At 56.4% G+C, this 27,561-nt stretch overlaps 1 protein-coding gene across 1 annotated transcript in view; it reads left to right on the forward strand.

Annotated features, from left to right (window-relative positions):
* The first annotated feature begins 2,992 nt into the window (after positions 1 to 2,992).
* The window catches only part of CASZ1 (castor zinc finger 1), a 147,592-nt gene continuing 123,023 nt past the window's right edge, over positions 2,993 to 27,561 (forward strand). Inside the window, exon 1 of the mRNA XM_079778227.1 lies at positions 2,993 to 3,057. The gene's annotated coding sequence lies outside the window, so the exon portion shown is untranslated. The remainder of the gene's footprint in view (positions 3,058 to 27,561) is intronic.

Below are 27,561 nucleotides of genomic sequence, written 5' to 3' on the forward strand. Positions count from 1 at the left end.
AGCTCCCCCACCCTAGATGAGGTTCCTTCAGGGGATACAGAAAGACCCCTTGGGGGATGGGAGGATTGAGACGCACCTGAGAAAAAATGGAGGGGAGAATACATGTTTTAAGACAAGTCTGATGGGTGAGATGTGGCTGCTGGGAGAGGGGGAGGGGAAGGCTTCGAGTGGGAAGGCGGGGAGGGGATTGACCCGCAGACTCCTCAGCCAGCTCCTCCAAGGCCTGGCTGTTGGGTTCGTTTTTGTCTCCCCAGCCCTGGTCAGGACCTGCTCCACATGAGGCTCGGAAAATGCCTGCTGAGTGAATGAGTGCAAGCTGTTGCTGGAGGGGGAGAGGGAAAGAGGAAGGCAGGAAGGGAGACAGCACAGGAAGCGATGAGAAGTAGAGGGAGCACTGGACGTCCCAAGGAGCAATGACAATTACTGGCATTTATCGATCATGCTCTTGGCCCAGGCACTTTTCCTGCATTAACTCATTTTAGCCTCTCAACAAGCCCAGGCAGTAAAGTACTATTATTTACCCCCCCCCCCCCCCCCCCGTTTCACTGGTGAGGCAACTGAGGCACAGAGGGGTCAAATGCCTTCCTCAAGGTCACTCTGCTGGTGGGTTGCTAGGGTGGTACCACCCCCCCCCCCCCGCCCCCCGCCAAAGCCCAAGCAGTTAGCCACTTCCTCAGACTGCCCAGGAGACTCCAACGTTAGAAGACCTTCCCTGCCACTTCTCAGGTCCCTTACCTCTCACCGTGCCTCAGTTTCTCCTTCTGCAGAATGTCAGGATTGGGCTTGAGATCTCTGGGGCTGTGCATTCTGCCGAGTCACCAGGCACAAGGGGCTTGTAGGCCAGCAGCCACCTCTGGGGAACTGAGGAGGCATTGATGGGGGTGGGATGGGGGGTCGGCGGCAATGGAGAGGGGTGGGCCACTGGTCAACAGGGACTGTTAATTGTTGACGTGTTGCTGCTTCCTGTTAATTATGGGGCTAAGGGAAGGAGAAAACTAAATGAACCCGAGAGGTGTGTCTCACCCCCAAATCTGGCCTTCCTGGGCAGACAAATCCTGAGCTCATCCTACTCCATTCCCGGGGGCAGAGAGACAAGCTCTGTGTTTGAGTTGGGTTCTTCTCGGCCAGTCTCAAACAAGCAGAGATCACTCAGCATCTAAAAGGTGTGGGATGTAAAAATGGAACTCCCATTTGACCCAGTGATCCCACTCCTAGGAATATATCCCAAGAAACTGGAAACACGAATCAGAAAGGATATATGCACCCCTGTGTTCATAACGGCACAATTCACCATAGCTAAGATTTGTCAACAGCCTAAGTGCCCATCAGCAGATGAGTGGATTAAAAAACTGTGGTACATCTACACAATGGAATACTACGCTGCGGTAAAAAAGAAGGAGTTCTTACCATTTGCAACAACATGGATGGAGATGGAGAGCATTATGCTAAGGGAAATAAGCCAGGCAGAGAAAGATAAATATCACATGATCTCACTCATTTGTGGAATATAATGAACAACATAAACTGATGAACAAAAATAGATCCAGAGACAGAGAAACATCAATCAGAACGTCAAACCTCAGGGAAGGTAGGGGAGGGTAGGGGTAAGAGGGTGGGGGGACAAGGCAAATCCTGGCCACCTCAGGGCCAGAGGACCATAGAGTCCCCAGTCTCTACCCATTTACCAATTAACTTCCGGCTCAGGCAGGCATGGGATATGTCCCAGCACATGTCTCTCTTGGACAATTAGCATACAGGGCTTCTGGTCACTTCCAGTCCTGAGAAACTTTGTGAAACGTTGTCCATGAGGCCCAAACCCTACTGGCCTGCAGCAGTGTTTACCAGCCTGTGGCATTTTGCTCTGCTGAGCACTTCTCAAACCTGTGGGTCATACTTTGAATTTTTATTCATTTATTCTACGAATCGTTCAGGTATTTGGTCAATTTAGCCATTGTGCTCAACGTCTCCCTTATCTCACCATCTGAGTGTTTTCCCCTTTCTTTCAGGTCTGACGTGATTTGCATCCTGTCCTTGTGCAGAAGGAAAAACAGGTACAGTGACCAGCTCAGTCCTGGGGTGGGGGTGGCCTGACCAAGAAAGGCGGACTGAGCCATTGGGCAGAGGACTGCTCCTGACCTCCAGGCTCAGCCTGGTGTGGCCACCTCAAGCCAGCTGGGAGGTGTCGGGGAGGGCCAAGGGGGGGAAGAGGGCGTGTCTCCAATGGTGTCTGAAGGGTCCCCCTCAAAGAGGCCCTCCTCTTTTCCCCGGAGAGGGGAGAAATTAGTTCTCTTAAGACACTCTTTATCCTATTGCCTTGTTTTATTTTCTTCACAGATCTTTCCGCTCTCTGAAATAATATTATTCATTTCTTTTCATGTTCAGTACTTGCACACACGTTCCCCCTCATTCTTCTCGGCCTATCTTGCTCGCTTAAGCATTTATTTCTTGCACAACGGAATGAATGAAAAACTTCCTTGCAAAGAATAAGTGCAAAGCGAATATGGAGCAGTGAGAACATCACGCGCCCAACATTTTTTAACTTGCAGAAAAGAGCTAGTTCTTCAGGAAAAGTGGCAAGCCCACCGGCTCTCTGGAGTCCAGAACAGGTGAAAAGTAACCCACTCCCACCCCTTTTCTCCCCCCCCCCCCCCCAGCTTCAGCTCCACTCAGTTGGGACGTGGAGAAAGCTTCACCAGCCGCAAAAGGGAGCCCTGCGCTCAGATGCTCTTTGGCAGGCCGCGCCTCGGGGTGCGTGCAAGCAGAGCTCAGCCCTGGGAGGTGGGTGGGAAGAAACCAGGAGGGGAAGGTCTGGGGGTGCGAGGGTGGAGCGGAGCCCGGCCCCGCGATCCGGCCCGGGTTTTGCGTGCCACCCAGTCGCCCGCCCGGCCGCGGAGAATTCCATAATCACAGCGGGCGACAGCGGAGACTGGGAGCGAAAAATCCAGGATCCGGCAACTTTGGGCAGCGCATGCGCGCCCGCGGCGCTCCATCCCAAACACACACACACACATTTTTCCCCCGGACTTGGAAAGTCACCCAAAGCCGCCCCAAGTGCAGGTAAGAGACTCCGCGCTCCCTCCGCCGCGCCCCCCGACGCCCCGCCGCTTCTCGGGACTCATGGGGTGCTTCCGCGCCTCGCCCCCTGTCCAGGTGCTGCCTTCCACCCCCCGGGGCTGCCGTTTGCAGCCGGGAGCCGGCGAGCGAGCGAGCGAGCGAGAGAGCCAGCCAGCCAGCCAGCGCGCGCGGCGGCTGCCACCCAACTCCGGCCGTGCGGGAGGCAGGGGGCACGGAGGGCTGGCACCCGGGCGCGGGGTGGCGCGTCGCCCGCCGTGGCCAGGGGAATGCCCAGCGCGCAGCTCCGGGGGAGGGGAGGGCTACTCCTGCTGGGGGTCACTTATTCCAACTGAGGGGGTGGCGGGGTAGGGGAGAAGAGGGGGAGGTGCTAGGCGCAAGTGCAGGACTTTGCAAATAGGGTGGGGGCGCCCCCCTTGCTGCGGGCTGGCTGGGTGGGGGCAGATCCTTGCCAATACCGTGTAATCACTCCTTCCCCCTACGCTCCCCCAGTTGCAGGGGTTCATGTGCTCTCCAGGGCAGAGAAGGAGGCAGGGGTGAGGGGCGCCTGGGGTGACTTTGCAAGACTTTGCCCAGGGGAAGACGGGGTGGATGGGAGAAACCCTCCAGCCGACTCTTGCGCCCCACTACCGGGGTGTAGGTGCTGCCGGCCGAGGTAGGCAGTGTTCACTTAGGTGCAGAGTGTCAAGGGGGGGCCTCCGGGTGGGAAAACGAAGGCCAGAGGTTGTTTTGATGGGGGAGCGGCGTCCCCCTTTTCATTTGTGCCTGGGAAGTTTGTCTCAAGTGCGCTGCTCGGGCGCGGCAAGTGGCTCTCTTCACTCCTGCTCCCCCCACCCCAGTCTCCCCGGGCACCGAGCTGGCATTACCGGGCACCGGGAGCCGGGGCACCGGCTCGGAGCCGCGCGGCTGTCTGCCGGAGCCCGTCTGTGTCCGGGGAAAAGTTCGGGGGAGTTGCGGCGGTTGCTGAGTGCGCCGGGAGAGAAGTTGTGCCCGGGGACGTGGGACGCTGGGCTGGCGGGCCGGCGGGCGGGTGGAGGGCTGCGCTCCCAGGGGGCTCGGACGCGGTGGGAGAGGGTATGGCGGGGTCTCTGTGCCCCGAGGCTAGGCTGAGGGTGACATTGGGGCTTAGCATTTGGGGAAGAGGAGTCCTGAATCCAGGGGCGCTGCTGAAATAGGCGCCGGGTGGAGGACAGAGAAAAGAGTGGCTTGCGGGGCGAAGAGGGGCACCACACGGAAGAGGGCCGGCCACCTGGTCTCGGGGTCGAGCTCCAGGGCACAAGAGCGCTGGGTGCCTGGCAGAGGAGTATCGGGGAGCGGGGCTCCAGGGGGCGCGCGGGAATGGGGGATCAGGCCCGACCAACAGTCAGGGAGCTCCTGGGGCAGGGGGCCCGAGCGGTGCGTCGGGGGTGAGCCGGCCGGGCGGAGCGGCGGCCGGTTTATTTTTACTCGGTGGCATTTGCAGAATGTGCAGCTGATGGCCGTCGGCCGCCAGGAAGTTTTGCTTTCTGTTCTTTCTCTCTTTCCGCAGCCAGCGCGGCCGGGAGCGGGAGGGCCCGGGAACCGGGCCCGGGAGGGGAGGGGGCGACCCCTGGGGTGGCGAGGTGCGGGGCAGGGGCGCACTGGGGCGGCGGGCAGGAGCTGGCTGGGCGAGGGCAGCGGGCTGGCGCTGGGCCGCCGCGGAGCTCTGGGGCGAACGTCCGTCCCCGGCGTTGGAAGCTTCGGCCGGCGGAGGGGAACAGGTGTATGCGCCGTCAATCACGGCAGGAGGGACACTGGGGGCGTAGATTAAAATAATAATAATAGATTTTTTTCTAGGAGGTGGGTGCAGATTCTTCTTCCAAGGGACCCCCAGCCCGGGTCGGAGTTGGGGGAGCAGAGTGCCTATGGTGGCAGGGGCCGCTTCTTCTCCCTACACTCAAGTTCCTCCCGAACCAGCCTCGGCTTGGGGAGCCGGCCCGGGGCGAGGGCCCCCTTCCAGTCCCGCCGGGGAGGGTGCGGGGGAGGGTACGGGTGTGGGTGCGGGTGTGTAGGATCTGTTCACCCGGGGAAACAGCGAAAACATCCCACCCATGAGCTTGGAGTTCCCCCAAACCCGGCCGGACCAAAGGGCCACTGGGGGGTTCTGCGTCGCTTCCCCAACAGAGTCTGGAGGCACGACCCTCAGCATGTGCGGGTGGCCCGCCAGCACCTCCGAGAGGTGCGCGCAGCGAGGGGAGGAGGCCAGGGCAGCCGATGGACAAAGTTAGTCAATGTAGGAGGTCTCCAAGCTGGTCTGGACGCGCCGTGAGAGCGTGAGAGGGGACTGGAAACAGATCGCTGGGTACATTGGTGCCCCCCCCCCCCCCGCGCGCGCCCACACCATGGCACGCGCGGACACACACACACACACACACACACACACACACACACACACCGTGAACGTCGCTGTCCTAAAGGGAGCTGTCCGGGCTGAGCTGGAGCAGCTGCGCCGGGGCGTGGTGAGGGGGGTAGTGGGTCCCCCGGGGCTGCGCCGGGGCTGCGCTCCACGTGCCCAGAGGGGGCGCTGGGCCCGTTCGGCGTCCGAGCGCGGAGCTCCGTGTTTGCGCCCTGGTGGCGGCGAGGCGGCGCGGCGGCCGGGCGGCGCGTCCTGCGCCTTCCCCGGGACCGCGGCTCCCGCCCCCGGCTCCCGGCCGCTCTCCCACTTCCCAAACTTCGCTTGACGGTGTGGCCTCACTCGAGCTCTCCGACCCTCCGCCGGGCAGGGTGGGGACCTTCTCCCTTCCCCGCAGTGGCCACCGTCTCTCTCCCCGGAAACCGGCGAATTGGAGAGATAGCACCCCCCCCCCCCCTTAGAGGCGGTTAACGAGAGTTTATGGGGAATATTGTTGAACTTCAGTAATCAGGTTTCCAGCGATCTTATGCCTTCTGTTTAATTTATTAGACTAGTTATTTATTCTGTTGATGATAATCTGTTGCTGGTTTCTATGGAGATGTTAAACTGATCTCTTTCAGAAATCAAACTCCATATGCACTAAAACGTTTAAAGGGGCAGTACTTCCCTCTTTTTTTTTCTTTTTCTTTTTTTTTTTTTTTAGACTTTGCACCTTGCTGAGACTTAGCGTCTTTTCTCTGAGTCTCGGTGCATTTCATTTCCTTCTGACGAAGGAGAGGAGCCCGGAGACTCACGCTTTGTGGCAAGTACAGCTTATTATGGCTAGAAGAAAGCAAAGGCTTTGATCCCTAAGTTGCATCATCATTTAAAACAGATCATTTCACCACCACCCCCTTCTCCCCCATCATATAAGAGCAAAATTCTTTCAAGATCAAAGAGTCCAATCTAAAAAAAAAACCAACAAAACCCAACTATTGTTTAAAAAAATAGGAAGTCAGTCAAATGTGAACATCTCCTTTATATCTGCTCCCCTTGTGTTTAAAGAATTTTTTGAATAAGAAAAACAAAACTTGTAGCTCAGCTAATTTTTCATACTTATTAATAGTTTATCTTGCCCCCCCCCTTTCTTAATTTAAAAAGAAGTTCAAAGTTAGATTTCTCTGCCTGTGGGGGTTGAGGTATATTTGCTTCTCTTTTAGATCCTGACCATCTGTTTTTGGAAAATTAGCCTCTGGGAAAAGGGGAAGAGTGGTTGTTTTTTTTTTTCTTCTTCTCAATAGAATGCTTTAATTTTTTTAAATACTCAAATATTTCAAAGTCCCCATTTTCCTACTTTTTAAGAGAATATCAGTAACCTCTGTCTGGTGTGTGAGAGAGCATAGCAACTTTTTCTCCTTCTCCCCTCTCCTTAGGGAGCCGTCTGTGGATTTGTGACTTTGAGAGGAGTGGGTGCAATGAATTAAGAAAGTAAAGCAGGGAAAAAATTATCTTGGGTTGTGACACTCTGAAAAATTGCAAACCTACTCCGAACTCCGATGTTTATCACACTGACAGATATGATACAAAGCGATTGCATTTCCTAATGATCCTTTGGGACTAAGTTGTAGGTAAAGCCATTCAATGCATTTTTAATATTAAAGTAAGGCCTGGGTTCCATTTTCTTGGAGGTGGGGGGAGTGGAGGTCGCTCTCTAGAGCTGATGCTTTCTGAGTATACTTTCATTTTCCAACTTGACCCCCCCCCACCCCGACCTCCAGCCCTGCCCACTTCCATTCACTTTGGGGAGGGGTGAGCCACACACAGGGCATTTGGCTTTCATAAATAAATTTATATCTGGCCAGAAGGTCCAGTGCTAAATAAGAGCACACTTAAAAAAAAAAAAAAGAGAGAGAGAAAAAAACAAACCTCAGACTCCACCCCTGCCATAGGAAATAAAACAGAGGTAATTCTTGACTGTCCCCCCTCCCCCATTCTGCCATCCTGCTTCTCTTTTAAATTATTCCATTTTGGAAGGGGGTAGAATGGGTGTTGCTTCTCAGCTCAAAGGAGAATGGCTATATTTTAAAAATTTGTTTGATTTGGATTGCAAACAGAACAGAGGCTTAAGCATAGAAAAGAACACTGTAGCTTTAAACTCAGGAGTTTGCATATTCTCCTTGTATCTTTCCCCTTTGCTAATTATTGTGTTGTTTTCAGAGCAAATATGTCATATCCATGGCGACCGGGCAGGTTTATTGTCTTTCTGAAGCAATAGCTCACATAAGTAATTAATGACTTTCTTTTTTTTCCCCTGGCTTAGGTTAAACAGATCATTCAAGGAAAGTCATCTCTCTCTCTCTCTCTCTCTCTCTCTCTCTCTCTCTCTCTCTCTCTCCTCTCTTCTCTCTCTCTCTCTTTCTTTCTCTCTCTCTTTTTTTAGCCCGGTGACATAAGAACATGAGTTAGAACAAGAAAATACTTTAACCAAGAAGTCAACAGCTTATTTTCCTCTATTTCTTTTAAAAGCTGAAGTGTCAGCTTTCAGACATATGAGGCTGTCATTCTTGCAGCCGTGAGCAGGGCCGCCCCTGCCTGGGTTGGAAGTCCATGTGAAGGCTGTGCAGCCGGGACGTGTGGGCATGCTGGGGAGGAACCTGGAGGAATTTGCTTTTGAGGTGGGGGAAGCACTCCGACATGAGTATTTCTCCTGCATTTAGCAGAATTTAATTAAATTGTTTACAGGAAAGAATTAATGAGTTGGGAGCCACGCGCCCCCCACCCCACCGCACCCCTTCTTTTTCCAAGTCTAGTTAATTGGAAAGGCAAAGTTTTTCTTCTCGATTCACCTTGAGCTTCAACTTTCTCCAGCCTTTATCTCAAGTGCTTTTTCCTGGAAAAGTACCTTTCGGAATCCCCTCTGGTTAATATTTCCAGAATTCTAGTGGGATTTTGGTTTTTTTTGGTGGTTTTTTTTTTTTTTTTTCCTCTTAGACCTACAACTCGAAGCTGATTTCTGCTTCTCAGGAATCAAGAGCTATGATGACTAGATTTTTTTAATATATATATATTTTTTTGGTGGAGGGTGGCTTTTGAGGATATAAAATGATATAGATAGCGTATCTCCCTCTGTATCTGGTGACAGTATCGGGGAAGGTAGAAGCAATGTTTTCCTTTTTTTAAAAAAAAAAAAAATCACCATTTATGTTCCTCCCTTTTCAAGTGGACCTTTTGCTAATAAGAAGCCTTATGGCGTCACCCCTTAACTTTAGAAATGTACCAGACGTCCTACAGATCATCTCCAGCTCTGCCCCCCCCTCAACAGACATGCCCCCCAGCAGGCATTGGTACTCCGTCCCCAGCTTTTTGAAATGTCATGGATAGACAGGGGTTTGTGTGTGTCCTTCGGAAAGGGGAATGAGAGGAAGAGAAAAGCTTTTCTATTATATTTATGCTCCAACATGATTAAAAAGGATAGCCTACCCCCCCCCCCCCCCCCATGTGAGGTAAGTTAAAAAAGGCTGCGAGTCGACTGAATGAATCTTTCGGCGTTTGGCTTTAAAAATAAAAATATCAGGCAGAAGAGAGATTTATTTGGTATCTGGTTTCTGAAGAGGAGAAGAGAAGGCCGGGCAGGTCTGACGCTGAGACTCCGGAGTTGTAATTGAGCCGGTAACCTCTTGATGTCTATATCAGAAAAACAGACATGAGCAGAGGGAACCGGGAGAGGCAGGCAAGCCTGGTGGAGCAGGGAGCTCAGGGGGAGATTGAGAGAGAGAGAGAGAGAGAGAGAGAGAGAGAGAGAGAGAGAGAGAGAGAGAGATTTAATTTATAGATATTTTAAAAACTGTAATTTCATTAGGATATGTTCTTCCCCTTCGGTGAAGGGCAGCTCGGCAGCCCGATGAGGCCGGTCCCTCTGCCGGGATGCGTGGTGTGGCTCGGTGGGTGCGAACTTGGGCACCCTTACCAGCTCTGAGGATTTGTTTTCGCTCTGCCCACTGTCTGCTGGCTTCCTTATTTTGAAATTAAAAAGTCTCCAATAGCTGAAAGTTAGCCGTGGCTTCTAGCTGCCTGGTGATGTCCCCTGTGGGTACCACGCCGATCGGTGAGCGGGTCTGTCTCCTGCCTGGCCTTGGGCATCTATCTGCGTGTCTCCCATCTGTCGCCAGGCCGCCCGTGGTCCCAGCCACAGGAGGCCACTGGGGAGAGGCCCCCTCCAGTTCACCAAGTTAAGTTACGGTGTTTCTGAAGCCCCAGTGTTTGCGGGGGTGGGAGGGGGGGTGGGGTAGCTAAAGTGTGTCGTAAATTCTGCAAAAATTAATCAACCGTTTCCCAGCTGCACGTTACCGAGGCGGTCCCGCAGGCCCGGCCCTTCTCCCGCTCCCTCTGTGCCAAGTCCGGCAGAGTGAGGGGTGGCCTGAGCGGTGGGAAGGGAATGGGGAACGGTTTTTTTTTTTTTAAATCTGAATAATTGAGAGCAACTAAGGAGAGGGGAGAAGAGGGAGAGATTTACTGCATATCAATCCTCAAGTGCCCTTGTTCCATATTGTTGGAATTTCTTTTCCCTTTTGGTCTGGATTTGTCCTGTGTGTCTTTGGTGGAGAAGACACGTAGAAAAAGAGCAAAGGAGGGGGGTGGGGGGAGAGAGAGAAGGAGAGAAGAGGGGGGGGGAGAGAGAGAGAGAGAGGGAGAGAGGTGGCTCCTTCAGAACTCATTATCATTCTTAATAAGTCTTAAGGAATAAAGAAGAGCATTGAGTGTAAATGCTGGGTAATCCTAACACTTCTCAAGGTGAGAGGAGTCTTGAGGACACAGAGAAAAGAGAGAGGAGGAGGGGGGGTGGGAGGTGGAGGCCCAAGTGGCCCTGGGGGAGTGGCAGGCCCAGGGTTCCGGAGGCCTGGAGGCTGGGGTGGGGGGACCCAGAGGAGCCGCGGGGGGATCTCCAGGAGAGGGGGGCTTGCTGGGGCGGGGAGCAGGGCGATGGGAACGCGTGCCCCCGGGCAGCCCTGCCTGGGGCTGCTCCTCTGGGCTCTGCCTCCCCAGCCCGCTCTGCCCCTGTCCCTGCCTCCGGCTCCCGCGGGCTCCCCGCATTGTGCTCTCGGGGAAGCCGGAGAGACAGAGCCGCGGCCAGAGCTCAGCTCCGGACACTAGGTGGCTTAGCGGATCTCTGAGGTTTTTCCCGAGAGCAGCGCTGGCTTCCTCTCTCCTTCCCTCGGGGGGCTCCTCCGTGCCGGTCCTCGGTCCTCGGTCCTCGGTCCTCGGCGGGGTCTGTGGCAGCCCTGGCGGCCCGGCCCGGGGGCATGGCACAGCTCCCAGGCCGGGGCTCCCAGGCACCGGCTTCCAGGCAAAGCCAGGAGGAGGCCGCCGGTCAGGGCCACTCGCAGGAGGGACAGGAGCCCAGCCCTGTGCTCCCGGCCTCCTGGGGGTTGTCTCTCCTTCTTCCCTTTCTGAGTTCATGCGCCCCCTGCGAGGATCCTCTTAAGAATAAAAAAATCTCATAAGCATAAATACCGCTTATACTTTGAGGGGTTTCACAGATCTTGTAACCCCGGCTAAGGATCCTCTAGGGTCCCTTGTTCCGGTGGGCTTCTGTCCAGTTCTCCGGGACCATGGGGGGCGGAGGAGGGCAGTGAGGAGGCAGAATCGGTGATGGCAGCCACTCCCACCTCCACCTGCCGCAGTCCGGGGAGCAGGGCTGTGCTGGATGGTGACACAGGACCCCCGCAGGTGGCTCGGGGCCCTGTGCAGGTCCCCCTCTGAAGAACCGTACCTGCTCAGGTAGAGGCCCCACTCCAGGCCTAAGGCAGCCCCCCCCTGCTTCTCCGTCCGGCATTCCCTGGGACTCCGAGGGTGTCTGAGGGAGGGTCTTAGCCAAGGTCATCCCAAAGCTTGGATCGATTTCTCCGGGGACACAGGGAGACACAATTCAGGTTTGCCTTACTGTAGTCAGGCTTTGCATTTTTTTTTTTTTAAACTATGTTTCTTTTGGAAAGCAACTTCGGGGAGCATGCAAAAGGGGGTGCGTGGGAGTTGGGAGACGAAGGCTGGTGACGGAGCCGGTGGGAAGCCCGCAGGGAGAGCAGGGTGGGTTAATGGCGGGTGGATTCTGCTCTCCTGTTGTTTAAAAGCAGCAATAACCCAATGGCATGCCCTGCGCGTGCCTTGCTGACGAGATTTACCGAAAGGAAGCCGCGCGGCCTCTCGGCTACTGGTCTCGGAGTGGGTGAGCGTGTGTGTGTGTGTGTGTGTGTGTGTGTGTGTAAACGAGAAGAAGGGGTGGGGGTTAGCTCTGCCAGGCTGGCACCCTTCCCCGGCACTAATTGCTGGCAGAGTACCCACAGGGGCTGTGCCAGCGTCTCCAGCTCCGCCCGCACCCTTGCTCGCGGGGGAGCTCAGCTGTGCAGTTGCTCGATGAGGGCCATTTCTGGGCCCACTAGTCCCAGCGGCTCCTCAGGGAATTTCGGGGGAATCTGATCCTTGCGGGGGGGGACCTGGCCTGGGATGCTGGGATGGGGTGAGACTTGGGTGGTCCAGGGCTCCGCTGAAGTCCGGTCGCAGGCATCCGGAGGCCCCATCTCAGTTCTAGCTCCGCAGTAAACCGCTGTGTGGCCTTGGGCACGTCAGTGGACCTCTCTGGGCCTCAATTTCCTCTCTTTTCAAATGTCCTCTGACCCTGCTGCCCTCACAGGGTCGCCCTGATGGTCAGCTGTCCTCGTAGCTTGAAAGGAAGGCCCTTGAAATAATGAGGCCACATGAAGAATTCGTCGTGCTCACCTTGTTAATGCAGGGTGCCCCCATGTCAGAGAGGCTGGTTTTTGTATAAAAAGGTGTCAGTTTCAGAGGGGACCCCTGTGACTTCCGCTCCGGAAAGCCGCGGGCCGGGATGTCGTGTGTGGTGTGGGGGTCGCATTTTTGTATCAGATGGCAAGTTGGTTCTCTTATCACTGGAGGTTGGGCTAAGTTGGCTGGGTTTTTTCAGGCAATATTGGGGATCCCATTGAGGGTGTGGGGTGTGCTTCAGCTGTTTTGAGCCACGGATCCCTTGAAGAGCTGTATATAGTCTAGATTATGCATTCTGGGCCAGTTAGCTGGGAATCAAAGTAGTGGCTTCAGATCTGTTGGTTAACGAGTCCTGCACCTTGGTTTCCTCACCTGTAAAATGGGGACAGCAGCACCTACCTTTCTGGGTTGGATGAACTAAGACACGGGAAGTGTTTCGAAGAGGCCTGGCGCCTGTGTGGGGTGAGTGCGGGTGCACTTGCCGCCCACCTGGGGGCACATTGGGCGGGAGAGGGGCGAGAGCTGGCCCTCTGAATATCGGGGCGGGGACTCGGCCAGGTGCGGGGTGCTATAGAAATTCCTGATCCTGTGTTTCACCTCTCGGGGCTGCCTTGGGGTTCTCCTGGTATTTTTGATGATGCGTCCGAAGAGGACCAGAAGCAAGACAGTACCCACATCTAGGGTCAGACCCCAAACAGGACAGGGGCCCTCGGTGTCTCTCCCCTGTGTGGCCAGACTGATGTTCCCGAGCTTGGGGAAGGGGCGGGGTTTGGGACTTTGGGACGGAGGCAAGAGGGTGGGGTGGGGTGGGGTGGGGGCAGACCCTGGGAACTGGTACGAGGTGCCTGTGCCTGCACAGCCTGAGAGCTCAGTGCCAGGTGCCCGGGGGTCCCCGGAGGCTGCGTTCCCCGGCTCTGCCCTGATGGAGACGGTGTGGCTGGTGGAGGTTAAGAGCGTGCCTTTGGGGTCAGGCTGAGCCCCATGCGGATCACGTTTCTCCCAGCTGGGCAGGTTCATCCCACTCATCCTTTGTTCCCACCATCTGTAAAATGGGGATTGGAATTCCTATCTTCTGAGAAGTAAGTAGAGGACCGTCGTCATAGCTAAGGTTTGCTGAGGTTCGACTTGGAACACTATTTCTCAGAGTGCGCCAAGCCCCGTGAGCAGCGCACAGTAGGGGCTGCGGGATGAGGGTGAGATGAGTACCAGGCCGGCCTCGGGCCCGAGGCTGGGTCCCTGGGTGATTGGAGCTCACTGCGGAGGCTTATGTGGAGCGGAGCCTCCCACCCTTGGGTGATCCTGTGCGGGGAGGGGGGTAACCCCAGGCTGGGTGGAGGTGGGGGGGGCAGGGGAAGAGGCAGTGACCTAAGAAGGCAAGGGCATGGGGGCTGTGCAGCGGAGCCCTGGAGGGGCGAGGGGCACTTACGGAGGATGAGGCGTATGAAACTCCATCAGCCTCTCCCATTTCACTGCGCTATGCCAAAACACTCCGGTTCCTGTTTCACTATCGGAGATCTGGGAGCAGGTTAATTTCCATTACGAACTCCAGGCCACGTGCTCTGAGGATTTATCTAATTAAACTGATGCTTTTTTTCTAAGAAAGAAAAAGAGAGGGAGGGAGGAAGGGAAGGAAGGAAGGAAGGAAGGAAGGAAGGAAGGAAGGAAGGAAGGAAGGAAGGAAGGAAGGAAGGAAGGAAGGAAATTGGTCCGTGTGGCTCAATTGGTTATAGTGAAGTTTCGTCCATCAAAAGGTGGCGGTTCGATTCCTGGTCAGGACACATACCCAGGTTGTGGATTTGATCCCTGGTTGTGACGTGTACAAGAAGCAACTGATCGATGTTTCTCTCTCTCTCTCTCTCTCTCTCTCTCTTTCTTTCCCTTCCTCTCTGTCAAATCAGTTTTTTTCAAGAAGGAAGGAAGGAAAGAGAGAAGGAAAGGAATGAAGGAAGGAAGAGGAAAGAAAGAGAAGAGGGACGGGAGGGAGGGAGGCCACCGGCGGCAGGCCCGTGACCTTGGAAGGGCCGTGACAGGGGGGGAAGCTTTGCACTGAGGCGCAGGCCTACCTGGTGGGCCAGGCTTCCATCTCCCGGATGCTTTTCGTTTGTTTCCAAAGTAGCTCCTGTGCTGTGGGGAAAGGGTTGCTGGAGGGACTCTGGGTCTGTGCTGTCCGGCTCAGGAGCCACTAGTCCGTGCGACAAGTTAAATGAAATGGAATGAAAAATTCGGTTCCTCCACGGACTGGCCACGTTGCAGGTGCTCCACAGCCACGTGTGGCCGGGGCTCCTGGACTGGGCAGCGCCGACAAGGACGTTCCCATCCTCACACAGCGTTCTGCTGGACGGGAGGGGTCAGGGATGCTCCCCTCAGAGCTCGGGCTAACGGGATGACCCCAAGGGACAGCGATGGAGGTGGGGGCTGGGCCGCAGGGACACACCCGAATGTCAAAGGGGGCTCCCTACCTGGTGCCCAGGCCTCTGTGGTGCTGGGCTGCCCTCTCTTTAGATCCCACTGCGGGGGCGTCTCTCCTGGGGGAGGGTGATGGGGTGGGGCCGGAGTCCGGCGGAGCGGGGTCTAAATCTCTCTCCCACCTTCCGTCTTTGTGACCTGGGCCCTCTCTGACCCCGAGGAGCGGGGAGGACAGTATTCAGCACCTGCCTCGCGGGTCCTTGGGACCATGACGTGAGCTGATGAGCGTAAGAGCTTAGTAGATAGTGCCAGGCGGTTAGCGAGCGCTTGAAAAGTGGGGAGCACCATTATTATAATAATGACGATTATTGAAGCGTTTGTGGCTGCCAAGTTCTTAGGGACACTCCCCGACCACAGGCTGATTTCTCCATAATAAAAACTTTCCAGAATTAGCTTAAATGAGCACACCCCCCCCCCCATCCCTTTCTTCTGGGAATTTATTTTGAATTCCTCTTTCCACCTCTCACCATCCCTCCTTTCTTTGGGCAAAAGGAAGAGTTGGAGCTTCCCCCAAATAAACTCTTTTTTTTTTTTTAATTTTATTGGTTGATTTTTAGAGAGGGAGAGGAAGGGATAGAGAGAAACATCAATTTGTTGTTCCACTTATTTTATTTTTTTAATATATATTTTTTATTGATTTCAGAGAAGGAGATAGAGAGATAGAAACATCAATGATGAGAGAGAATCACTGATTGGCTGCCTCCTGCACCCTCCCCCCCACTGGGGGGGGGGAATCGAGCCCGCAACCTGGGCACGTGCCCTTAGCCGGAATTGAACTTGGGACCCTTTAATCTGCAGGCCGATGCTCTATCCACTGAGCCAAACCAGTGAAGGCTGAACTTTTTAAAAATATATATTTTCATTGATTTCAGAGAGGAAGGGCGAGGGAGAGACAGGTAGAAACATCAATGATGACAGAGAATCATTGATTGGCTGCCTCCTGCACGCCCCCTACAGGGGACCGAGCCCACAACCCAGGCATGTGCCCTTGACCAGAATCGAACCCGAGACCCTACTGGGCGCAGGCCGACAATGTATCCACGGAGCCAAACCAGCTAGAGCCCCCAAATGAACTCTTACAGGTCCTTCTACTTGTGAGAGAGCCCATACCCTGCCCAACACACGTGTGCCCATGTGCACGCACACACACACACACACACACACACACACTCACACATACACATACTTCTCCACTGTCCAAAATGCATTTGAAAACCCCCCAAAATATTTACGAGGGGAGAGCAGATGTGGCCCTGGCAGGGCCGGCTGGCTGTCGGGGCCCGGTGGCCTCTGGGAGAGACGTGTGTGTGTGTGTGTGTGTGTGTGTGTGTGTGTGTGTGTGTGTGTGTATTTGCGGACCCTGCCCAGCGCCCTGTGCGCTAATGTGGAGCTTTAAGTCTGCGGCATTGTGCGGGCTCCTCTCCCCGTGAAAAGGCCATCGAGTCAGTGAGTTCCCAACGGATTGGAGCTGACAGTGGATGGGAATTTGGCAGTGGGTGGAACACGAGCTCCACCCCCCCCCCCCCCGCCCTCTGCCCCCACCTAACACACACTCGCCCATCCCTCCCTAAACTGCCAATGCTTGTTTGCTTTTTCGAGGGGTTCTGAAAACAAGGATGATTTCTTCTTGTACATTTCAACGTTATCCGCAGGGTTCTACCCCAGCCTCCCGCCCCCTCCGAGGGATGGCTGCACTCCCCCCGCCAACCCCCCCCCCCCCCCCCCCCGCCACCCCTGTCGCCTGGGTGGCTCCGCCAGCCAGCGATCCTGCCAGCGATCCCGAATGAGTTAAGGGCTGAATCAACTCGAGACCCAGCTGTACATGTTACTCTGGTTCCTGAATGAAGCGATGTGCTGTGCTCAGCACGATTGGAGACTGTCTGCCCCCGTGGCCCACCCGCCCCCCACCCCGCGGGCTCCACCGGCTTCCATGGGACCTGCTGCTGGCAACGGGGTGTGTGTGTGGGGGGGGGGGGGCGGGCGCCAGTGACCCAGGCTGTGGGACCTTACCAGTGCCCTCCCCATGGCCAGCCTCCTGTTAGAGACCTAGTTGAATGTGAAAATTAAGGGCGCACCCTTTCTGAGCTGGCGTTACCCCTGGTTTGCAAAGAAGGCTTGTAGGGTTGAGGGTTTTCGTATGCCGAGGGCCTTCCCCTCCTCCAAACCAGTAGGTCTGTCACCAGGAATCTCCTGGTCCCCGGCCCCTGCCAATGGCCCCATGGCCCCAGGCCTCCCCACGTAGACATCGTCAAGAGAGCCAGGGAGGGGATGCTGCACCTTGCTGATGCCCCTCCGGTCACCCCTTATTTATACATTGGCATCACGTCAGCCTGACGTCCTCTCTCGGTGGAGGCACGGAGTCTCCCCGCCCTCTGGGGGTTCTTTCTGCAGAATGACAGGCTGCTCTTTGGGGTTCCTGTGTCACCGGGACTGGGGGTGCTGTCAGGAGCGCCTTCTGGAAGAGGCCTGGTGGAGGGCAGTGGCTTTAGGGGCTGAGCTGGGAGTGCGGCCCCGTGCAGAGACCCCACGGAAAGGTGGTTCAGGGCACAGGTTCAAGTCCCCACGTCCACGGATTGGTACTGTGACCTTGGGCACCGCCCCACCCCTGGGAGCCTCAGTTTCCTCATCTGTGAAAGGGGCTACTCATAGAGCCTGTGGCATGGGGCTTCTGTGAGGATGAAGCGGAAACGTTGGGAAGGCACCTGGCCCACGGTAACGAGGAGTCGCTGTTGTTGCTCCTCTTGCTGTTACTACTCCTTCCTCCCCCTCTGCCGTCAGGAAGGCCGGAGGGTGGGGGCTCGGGCCTGTCCCTGTGTCCACCAGAGTCCTGGGAGCGCAACTGCTGAACCAGCAAAGCCAACATGCCGGCCCGGAGGGAGCCGGGAGAAGGCGTGCATGCCCAGGGCTGGGCCGGGATCCCCGAGGGGGCGGCCCAGCCGGCCTGCCTGGCCCAGGGTGGAGTCGCTCCCAGACGCTGGCGCCATCTTGGTTTTCCTTGGCTTTTCCTCCGCAGTCGGGAGTGGCCCTTGCCCTCCCCCGGGAGCAGGTGGCCTTTGCAGCCTGGCACCTGTTCCTGAGGGCGGCTGCCAGCGAGGTGCAAACCGGGGATCGCCCCGTGTGTCCTCCGAGTCCTCGCATGCGGCCTGCCGGCTCCCCGGAGGGGCTCGCCTGGGCCTGTCCTGGTGGAGGAGGTCACAGGGGGGCTTGTCCCGCCTCCCAGAGCCCCCTCCTCACCCTCCAGGTGAGTCACAGGAGAGCCAGGACGGTCCTGAGCTCTGTGTGCTGGGGCCTTGTTGCGGGGGGGCCGGGGGGGGGGCGGGCAGGAGGACATGGAGTAAAAGGTGGGGTGAAAGAGGAGCGGGTACAGGTGAAGCGGCTTACTTTTGTCCCCCCGGGGCAGCCAGCCAGCCGAGTGGATTGAACTTTTCATTTTATTAAAAGAGGAAGGAAGTAGACATTTTACCGAGCACCTTCCATGTGTCAGCTGCTGTGCTGTGACTTTCTGTGGGACTGAAAGACACCAGACTGGTAGGGGTTCGGTTCCCACTGTCCCAGCCAGGGAATGTGCTCAGAGAGGTTGAGAAATGTACCCGAGTTCACCCCGTTGGTTGAAGGAGAGCCGGGGTGGGAATGCAGGCTGATACGACGGTGAAACGCATGCTGCTGGGAAAACAGGCCCAGATTTTAAACTGGTTTTTGAAGATAAATAAAAGGAAAAACATTTACCCATAATTTAACTCAGGGAACGGCACCTGATTTAGTATTTAATGTATTTCCTCCTGGCGCCTTTTCCCTTTGGTGACGGCGTGTGTTTATATTTGTGCATTTTACATCCTTGTAACTCTAAGAGGATGAGGGTTCGGTGGAGGCCCGGGCCGAGGCGGGAGGGTCTCCTTCCCCGGGGCCACCGGGGAGTGATTGATTCTCGGCAAAATGGAAACCTGGTTTTGGCCTCGAGCCATGTTTTCGGTAATGAGGCTCCCGAAGTTGCCTGGGAGAAAGCAAATTGGGCGAATGGGGAGGCGAAAAAGACCCCGGCGGTCCCCCCTGGGCCGGTTTGGCTCCGTTAAGTGGTAGAATTTTCCTTTTAACTCACTTCCTTCTTGCTTTTTGACAAATGGGAATATTTGTGCCATTTTCCCAAATGACCTCCTCTCCTTGGGGTAATGAGAAAATGAAAGTCTTTGCTAAGTGCTCTGTGATATTCAGATATCAAACAGGAGCCTTCTGCTGCCAGGGCGCCTTATAAAGAGGAAGTGCAGCTCGCGGGGGTGAAGGTCAGCGCGGGGATGAAGGCCATTGCCGGAACCGGCGTCTCCCTGGGCACCAGGGCCGGGGCGTGCGTGGCCGCTGCGAGGTGGGCAGGTTTGGGTGGGGCCTGTGCCTGTCCTCCAGGGCCAAGGGGACCTGGCTCAGGCAGGCCAACACCCCCCCCGCCTCCCCTTGGCTGGAATCCTGTGGCTAATGATTGAGTTCGTGGAGGGGTCTCCCCAGGCCCCCTTCTCCCCCTCTTGCTCGTCGCATCAGCCCGAGAAGAACACGGCAGAAGACATACCGGGTCACCTCTGCGAGTAGTAAACCCGAAGATGATTTCGAAACGTGGGAAAATGTTTGTTATGTGAGTGGGGGAAAAAACACCCACCACAGGCCAAGGGTTAACGCCCTGATAGAAACTCTATAAAAATCGCGACTGGGTATGGACAAAGCTGGAAAGGTAATCCTCCAAAATGAAAATTACAGCGTTCGTGTGCCGGTACTACGGTGATTTGTTTTTTATTTCCTAACATTTTCTTTAAATTCTCCCCTATGATTAAAAACCAACAAAGCCAAGGTGTCGGCCCAGCAGGGAGCCCTGGGGAGGGGGGGGAGGGGGCGGGCGGACGAGAGGACGCTGGGATGCTGGCACCCATGGCCCCCGCGGGGTGCTGAGCTCACCGGCTGTGCCAGCCACAGAAACCTATGAGATCTCCAGGAGCCGAGGCGTATCGGTGACTCAGACCTTCGTGTTGTGCTGTTCAACAATAGCTTTTGTCCTTTGCCCAAAACCCTAGGCCAGCGTGTTAAAAAAAAAAAGTATAAAATTAAGAGATAGTTTGTACTTTCCTTACCAGCCCGTGCCAGCTTCGGGCGCTTTATTTATTCAAGGTGGGGAGGCAGGGAAGGTGGGGTGGGGGTGGGGGGCAGACAGAAAGGCAAAGGAAAACAAGGCAGAACTCGGACAAGGCCCAAGAAGCGTTTGAAGCTCGACAACAAACTTGCTTTTGTTTCTGCCGTGGGGAGGAGAACGGGAGGAAAACACGCCGAGGGCCCGTCCGAACCAAGTTCAACGCCACACGTTTTGTGCGTGGGGCTGGTGGCTCCTCGCAGTGGGTTTTGCCTTTTGTTTGTGGAACATGAAAGCTGTTTCGTGGTGTTGGCCTCTGGGCCAGAATGCGACGGGGCAGAAAGAGCTGGAGCCAGGACAGCCCGGCTGGGCGCCGGTGAGCATGGATGTTCGCCTGGCTGTTCTGGCCGGTAATGCCCAACTGCCGACGGCGGCTGCCCTCCCCCCAGTTGGGTGTAAGGAAGATTCCTGCCTCCTGGAGTCCCAGAAGTGGCTCTCGTGGGACTCGGAATTCCTTGTGGCCGGGGGTGAGGATGAGCTCGCCTTGTCCTCGTTTGGGCCAGAACATTCTTCCTCGTGTCCACTAGACGACATTTTAAGAATAAGATTCAGGAACCAGAGACCTCGGGAGGGGAGAGTCGGGAATGGGAATGTGTGTGTGATCGTGTGAATGGGAACGTGTAGGAGGGATTGTGTGCAACTGTGTGTGAAGGATGGCGTGTGACTCTGTGAGTGATTGTGTGTGAGAGAGGGAGTGGTTGTATGTGCGATTGTGTGTGGTTGTATGTGAGATTGAGTGGCTGTGTGTGACTGTGAGATTGTGTGGATGATGGTGTGACTGTGAGATTGTGTGAATGATGGTGTGGCTGTGAGATTGTGTGAATGAGTGTGTGTGGCTGTGAGTGATTGGGTGTATAACATGGAGTGATTGTGTGTGGTTGTATGTGAGGTTGAGGGGTTGTGTGGCTGTGGGATTGTGTGGATGATGGTGTGACTGTGAGATTGTGTGAATGATTGTGTGACTGAGATTGTGAATGTGTGTGTGTGGCTGAGAGTGATTGGTGTATAACATGGAGTGATTGTGTGTGGTTGTATGTGAGGTTGAGGGGTTGTGTGACTGTGAGGTTGTGTGAACGATTGTGTGAGATTGTGAATGGTTGTGTGTGACTCTGTGAGTGACTGTGTGTATATCATGGAGTGATTGTATATGAGATTATGTGTGAGATTGTGTGAATGATGGTGTGACTGTGTGAGAGTGTGAGAATGATTGTGTGTGACTCTGTGAGCGGTTGTATGTATGAGACTGAGCGGCTGATTGTGTATGTGATTGTGTGTGACTCTGTGAGCGGTTGTATGTGTGAGATTGAGCGGCTGATTGTGTGTGTGATTGTGTGTGGTTGTTTGTGTACGTGTCTCCCCTTTAGTCTTAGTCACTCTTTTTCCTGGTTGTACTACCAGGCTGAGTAAAACTCAGGGGACTTACATCATTTTGTCCTGCCTCCCCCTGTCCCCTGTCCCAAACCAGCTCTCCCAGTGAACCCTGAGGCAGCCCGGACCCTGGGCTGGTCCAGGATTCTTTCTTCAAAATTAGTTGGAAGGATTTTGTAGGAATAATCCAGGGTCTTGGCAGAGGTTTGACCAGTGAGAGAAAGGAGGCTTGTGAGTTAGAGATAAAGAAAGTCACAGAGGTCTGGGGTGGCCTGGCCTCGCCCTCAGACGCCCACGTCCGTGGCCTCAATGAGAGCCCCTTATTCTGGTGCACCCCTGGTGAGACCTTCCCAGGATCGGACTCCCTGTCGAGCTTCCGAGCCCGTGGGCTTTAATGGCCTTCTTGATCTTTCATCATCGTGACCATTCACCCCTGAGAAGGCAGCACAGGTGACGAAATGGGCCCAGAGAGGGGAGGTCACTTGCCCAAGAACACACAGCTAGTCAGCGACAGATTTGGAACCAGGACAGAGTCTTTGGGCCACTTGCAAACAGAGCCGTCTCCCCCGATGGCTCAGGGCTAGGATGACCAGCCCCAGACAGGGAATTCTGCTCTCCTTCACTTCCTGGAGACAAAGGGACCCTCCTGGAGGACCAGCTGCTTTGTGGCTATGGTCGGGGTGACTGGCCCTCTGGTTTTAGGGTCTGTCTCTGTTGAGGAAAGAGCGCCCATCTCTGTCCCCCACAAGCAGCCCCTCCCCAAGACCTCAGCTTTGCTGCCTGTGGAGTAAGAGGCTGGCCCGGGTTCCTTGTCCCTTCCCACTTCAGGATGGCTGCGCTTCCTGCCATAATCCAGAGTCCCCATCTGTGCCATGCAGCAAGCCCTCTCCCACAACCGGCCAAACCAGAGATGCCAGTTTCCCCAGGGCCCATGAGCTCCCTGCCAGGGAGAGCCTCAGCAGGCTGGCCGAGCAGGGCCCCGGCCCAGGCCCCCTGCACCTGCTTGGTGATGCCTGTGTGTCTGAGTGTGCCTCAGGTCAGGGCCCTCTGAGGCTGAGACGTGAGGAAGTGACGAGCAGGGGAGAGAAGTGGTACCTATGACACGAGGCAGCCGTGGAGAAAGGGGTAGGCGCGGTGCCCGGGGTGAGTGCCATCTGGGCAGGAGGCCTGGCTTCCAGCTGTGGGGGCTCTGGAAGGGCAGAGCCTGGCAGGCGTGATTTTGAAGCCACTACTATGGAGATTAAGGGGATGAGAATGTAAATCTCAAGTAAAAAGGTAATTGAATGTAATAGCAAACACTGCTCGCTCTATGTTAATTTTAGCTCTTCCCCTGGATACAAGGCGCTGTATTAGTGTTTTATTACCATTTTGTTTGCACTAATAAAATAGTAAAATTTATTTCAAGGAAGTTGAAGGATGGTTTTACAATGCAAATTTGAAGAAATTGGACTTTTCATTTATGCCTCTGCTATTTTAAACCCTGACGGGTGTAAATTAGCTACAGGGACGGAGCAGACCCCACTGATGGGGACTCGGGAGGCGGGCGCCCGGCAGAGGTTCCAGACTAGCTCAGGGCAGAGGCCGAGAAGGCTCCACGGAGAGGCTGGGGGCACACGGGAGCCTGATCGGGTGGGGTGGGGTGATGAGTGAGGACGTGTCGGGCACGAGTGACTCTGGTTGTGGGCAGGCACGCCACACACCGGGCCTGCGGGGAGACGCACGTGGCCACAGGCCTCAGGTCTGTGTCTTCCCTCTCTGCCCTTTGGCGTCCTCCCTGTCCTGACCTCGAGCCTCGATAAACTGGCTGAAACCTCATGGGGGACTGAGCAACCTCTCTCCTCTGAGCTTATCGAGGAGGGGTTGTTAGGAGGGGTCGACCAGATGTACCGCCCACTGGCACCCCTTTGAAAGGAGCTGTAGTTCGAGGGCAGGGATAGCAGCCTGGAGGGAAGACCCTGAGCCCAAAAGGAGCCCAGGAAAATGACCCCGGCCGGACAGCAGCCCCGCAGAGCCGGGCGTGCTCGCCTTCTTCGCTCTGCCCTCTGACCAGGCCGTCCTTGAGAAACGCGAGGCAGGACGTTTCCTTCGAGCTGGCCCGAGTGGTCCCAGGCATGGTCGTGCCCGTGGACAAAAAGGCTAGGGCACTGATGTCTTACGTTCCCAGCGGTCCGAATCTTCGGGAACTGGATGATGGCACGGGAAGGTGGAGCAGGGACGGGAAGGGGTGATTGGAGAGCTTCATTTTGAGTTTTGGGAGAAGAATTCAGGTTGGTTCTTGTTTTATCCAAACCGGTTTGTTTATCTCTGAAAAATTATCAGCAGCAAATGGCCCAAAGCGACGCGTTGGGGGGACCCGCTTCCAAAGGTAGGGACCGAACAAGTGTTCTAATGTCTGGCGAGGTCGGGAGCATGTACTGCCCAGGGTTCTCTGGCCGCCTGCCTGGTGCGGGGGAAATGGGGAGCCGGTGACACCAGTTTCCAGCCCCAACCCTCGGTCTTGTGGGTTTTTTCTCATGTATTGTCTCTCCCTCATTGGGAGTGATATGTGTGTGTGAGTGTGTGTTTAATGTAAAGATCCAACTGCTGATACTGGCAAGGCCAGAGTTGAGAAACTGGAGGAGTGATTCTGGGCAAGAAACTGGAGCAGAAACGGTGGCAGGAGACACCCGAGGCTCCCCTTGTTCACGGACGGACGGACGGACAGTGCGAGCTCTGGGGGTAGCTCTGTGCTTGTGGACTTGGCCCCGAGGCAGAGGAGGGTGGCACAGGCTCCCCGCCTCTCCTGGTGGCTCCTCTCGTGTCCACGGGGTCCCCGTTGGAGCAGTCTTGGAGGGTGGGAAATACACAGGAGCAGGTGGGCCTGCAGCAGCGGGGCCAGCGCCCAGGTGGCTATGGTGGGAACAGGAACGCTCTCCACCTGGGCCTCTCGGCTTCCTTTGGGGTCAGGGGGGCTGTGGGTGGGATTTCTTGGGATTGGGGGAGTTTAGGGAAGGTACAGAAGGCAAGGGACTCTAAACAAAGCCCCGAAACAGGCCAGGAACCTCCTGCCCCTGGCTGGGTACCCGGGAGGCCCCGTGGCTCCGGGCCCCTAGCAGAAGGGGCCGAGAGGAAGGACTTGAGCTGGTGCACGTGGTCAAGGCCAGGGCCGCGTTGCGAGAAGAGCACATTCCAGAGCAGCGCGTCTCTTAGCGTCTGAGATGGTTTCCGACTCTGCGAGTGGGGGGACGCGCTGGGCCTGGAGAGCGGTGATGGCAGGGGGCTCGCACCCCGGGTGCATCTCAATCCAAAACGGTCATTAGATCCAGGAGCAGCTGGAAATGGGGAGAGGATCAGGCCGGGCGGTGGAGGGGGCACCAGGACCGTTTCTGTGCTGGGTCACAGCCGAGGCGGTCCGCCGCCCAGCGGCCAGGACACTGGGCACCCCGTTCCCACGTGTCCACTCTTAACGCCCCCAGGTCACCTCTGGGGAGTCGAGGCTCCTTGGAGAAGCCCCAGGGCTGCGTCCCACACCCCCCCCCCCCCCCCCGCCCTCCACTTGCTTCTTTGCAATGCTCATTGTCACACGTCAGCCAGCCTGGGATGGAAGGATGCTCCATTTTGATTGATTTGACCTTCTTTTTGGCATGGGGTAGAGGTGTGTGTTGGGGAGAGGGTGACCCTAAGGGACACCAGTGGATTGCTCTCCTCGGTGGCCACCATGAACCCTGGAAGCCGGCCTCCACCTGCTGCTTTGTCCTGTTTGACTTGGGGGGCCTGGTCCACAGCACCTCCTCATTTTCCCCTTTCATTGGGAGAGAAGGCGGCCAGAACGCCTAGGTCTTTAGCCTACAAGCCTCAGCTTCCTCTCATCCTGCTCAGCCTCCTGGGGTGCGATGGGGGCATCCCCAAGTATCCCGAGCCCCCTGCTCAGCTTACCTCTCCCTTCTCCCTGCCCCCCTTCCCTGCACCTGTCAGCTGTTTCATTGACTGTCTGGCTTGGCTGCCACCCATCCGCTCCTCCCAGGCCAGCTCCGCCCGCCCCTCCCCCCAGGCCCACAGGCCCTCCCTTCCTGTCTCTGCCCACGTCTGCCTCTACCTGCCCGTCGCCAGCACACCTGAGGATCCGCGCTGCCTAACGGAGTGCGGGGCTGGCTCAGGGTGTTTACCAGACAGCCGGGATCAGGTGGTAAATCCTGTTGCTGTCTTCCCAGGGCCAGCTTCCTCAGATGGGTTTCCAAACTCCTAATCTCAGTGCCCACATCCCTGCCCAGCCCATGTTTGATGGGAGCTTTCCTTTCCGATTGAAGCTGAGACCCAGCAGGATCTGTCGTGGGCTCGGGTCTGGGTTCCCACCGGTGCGCGATGACACGGAGGCCCAGCCCCTTCCTCTCTCTCTTCCTTCCTCCCCGCCTTCCTTTCTGGGGGGATCTGGGGGAGTGGGTGAGGGCCAGGATTCTGCCACCAGGTGTTCCAGGCCCTTCCTGGGTGCCCCCCCCCCCACCGCCTGCGAGGCGAGGAGGCCACGTGCTGTGATGTGGGGTGGGGGGCCGAGACTGGTCTTGGTGTCAGAGGCAAAGGGCGCCCAGCTTGAAGGCGGTCTGAGGTGGGAATGAGCAGGTGAGCGACAGCCCTTCCCACCATTCCCGTGCTCCCCACTCCGAACAAAAGCGGCCCCCGTGGGGTGGGGCTTGGCTCGGGCTGCCGGACCCCCGCTTGTCCCAGGAGAGCCCCTAAAGCAAACCTGCTCCCCCACGGGGCCTGGGGAGGCGAGCTCCTCTCCGGGACCCGGGGGGCCACCTGCCCGGTTAAGATGGACCGGCCTCTGGGGTGACAGGAGGGCTTGGGTGCTCCCCAGTGAGCAAGGACATGAGGCTCCCAGGGGGACCCACTCTTGACGTGGGGAAGAGGCCGGTTTCTGGGTTCCCCTTCTGTGGGACATTGGGGCTGCCTCCCCTCCAGGGACAGCAGGACTGAACCCAGAGCAGGGAACCCATCCTCAGCCTTGTCTCCCAGAGATGTGGCTGAAAGAGGCACACGAGCTTACCCCCCTCAAACCCCGCCCCCCCACAACCTCGCGCGCTGGGAACTTACCTTGAAGGAGGAGCCAGCCGGACTCTCCACCTTGGTGGCCGCTTGGCCACCGTTGGTGGCTTGGGTCTACCTCCCGGGGTGGCTGGGACGGTGGGCGTGTCTTTTCTCCTAGTTGCCATGGGAGCTGGACAGACCCTTCTAAGGCCAGCGTCCCTCTCCCTGGCCACGGCTCCCTCTGCCCGCTCTCCCCCACGCCCTTCCCTTCTCCTCCTTCCTCCAGGCAGCCAGCGTCTCTGGGCTTCACAGCACCTCTCTCCGGGTCTCCAGACCTCCATCCCGCTCGGCTCCCCTGTCCCAGCGCAGGCCGCCCTGGCACCCAGCAGGCAGGGGCCTGGAAGGGCTGGGGACAGGGCAAGAGGTGCAGCCGCACACTTCCCCCGGGCCCTCCAGGCTTCGGTGGCCACAAAAGCCCGGGCTCCCGGAGGAGTGAGTCCCTGGGCGCCCGATTTTATTGGGGGTGTTTCTTTTTCCAACCTGTCTTGGGCAAGGATTGAGAGGTGAGAGGGGGGAAGAGGGCAGTGGAAATTGGAAGATGGCAGTTGGGCTGGGGAGGAGGAGGAGGAGGAGGAGGAAGAGGAGGAGGGGAGAGGTGAAATTAATTCATTAGAAAAACTTGTTTACTGGCTCTGCTTAGGCGCCTCCATTTTAAAAGTCTACGTTTACAATAAGTCGCTAATTAAAATACGAAATTAAGCAACAGCTATGTTTTTTTTTCCCTTACACTTTAATTGCATGATTTTTTGTGATGTAATTTCTGGAAACACCCAGCGTACCTCACAGGGCTGATTGTTTGATAAACGAGAAGCACCTGAAACCAGCCCCAAAAATAAATATATAAGTCCAAGGGGAACGTCAGGGAGATGGGAAATGGCGGAGAGCTGCAGACAGCCGGGGACCAAAAATCATAGGGATAATAATAATACAAATATCTTCTAAGCAAGGACGTTTCTCCTGTCTACCCCCCCCCCCCCCCGCCCCGAAACCAGAACCGTCTGTGCACCTCGGGGCGGGGGGAAGGGGGGAGCTGAAATGGAAACCAGACCAAGTGGGGTAATCGCTCCCTGTCCCCGCCGTCCCGCTTGGTACTGTGGGTGCAAAGCAAACCCAGCTCGGCCTCCTCCCTGATTCCATTGCTGGCCCGGCTCAGCAGTTGCCGGGGTGTCTCCTACCATCCCAGGCCTTTTAAGGGGGTTCTCCCTCGCCCTTGCTCTGAACCTCGATGCCATCCCAAGGTCAGGGGGAGGGGTCAGTGGACAGGGGCAGTGACCGTCTCCCCCGGAGACACCGGCTC

Source organism: Cnephaeus nilssonii (assembly GCF_951640355.1).
Source record: "Cnephaeus nilssonii genome assembly, chromosome: 7".
NCBI lineage: Eukaryota > Metazoa > Chordata > Mammalia > Chiroptera > Vespertilionidae > Cnephaeus > Cnephaeus nilssonii.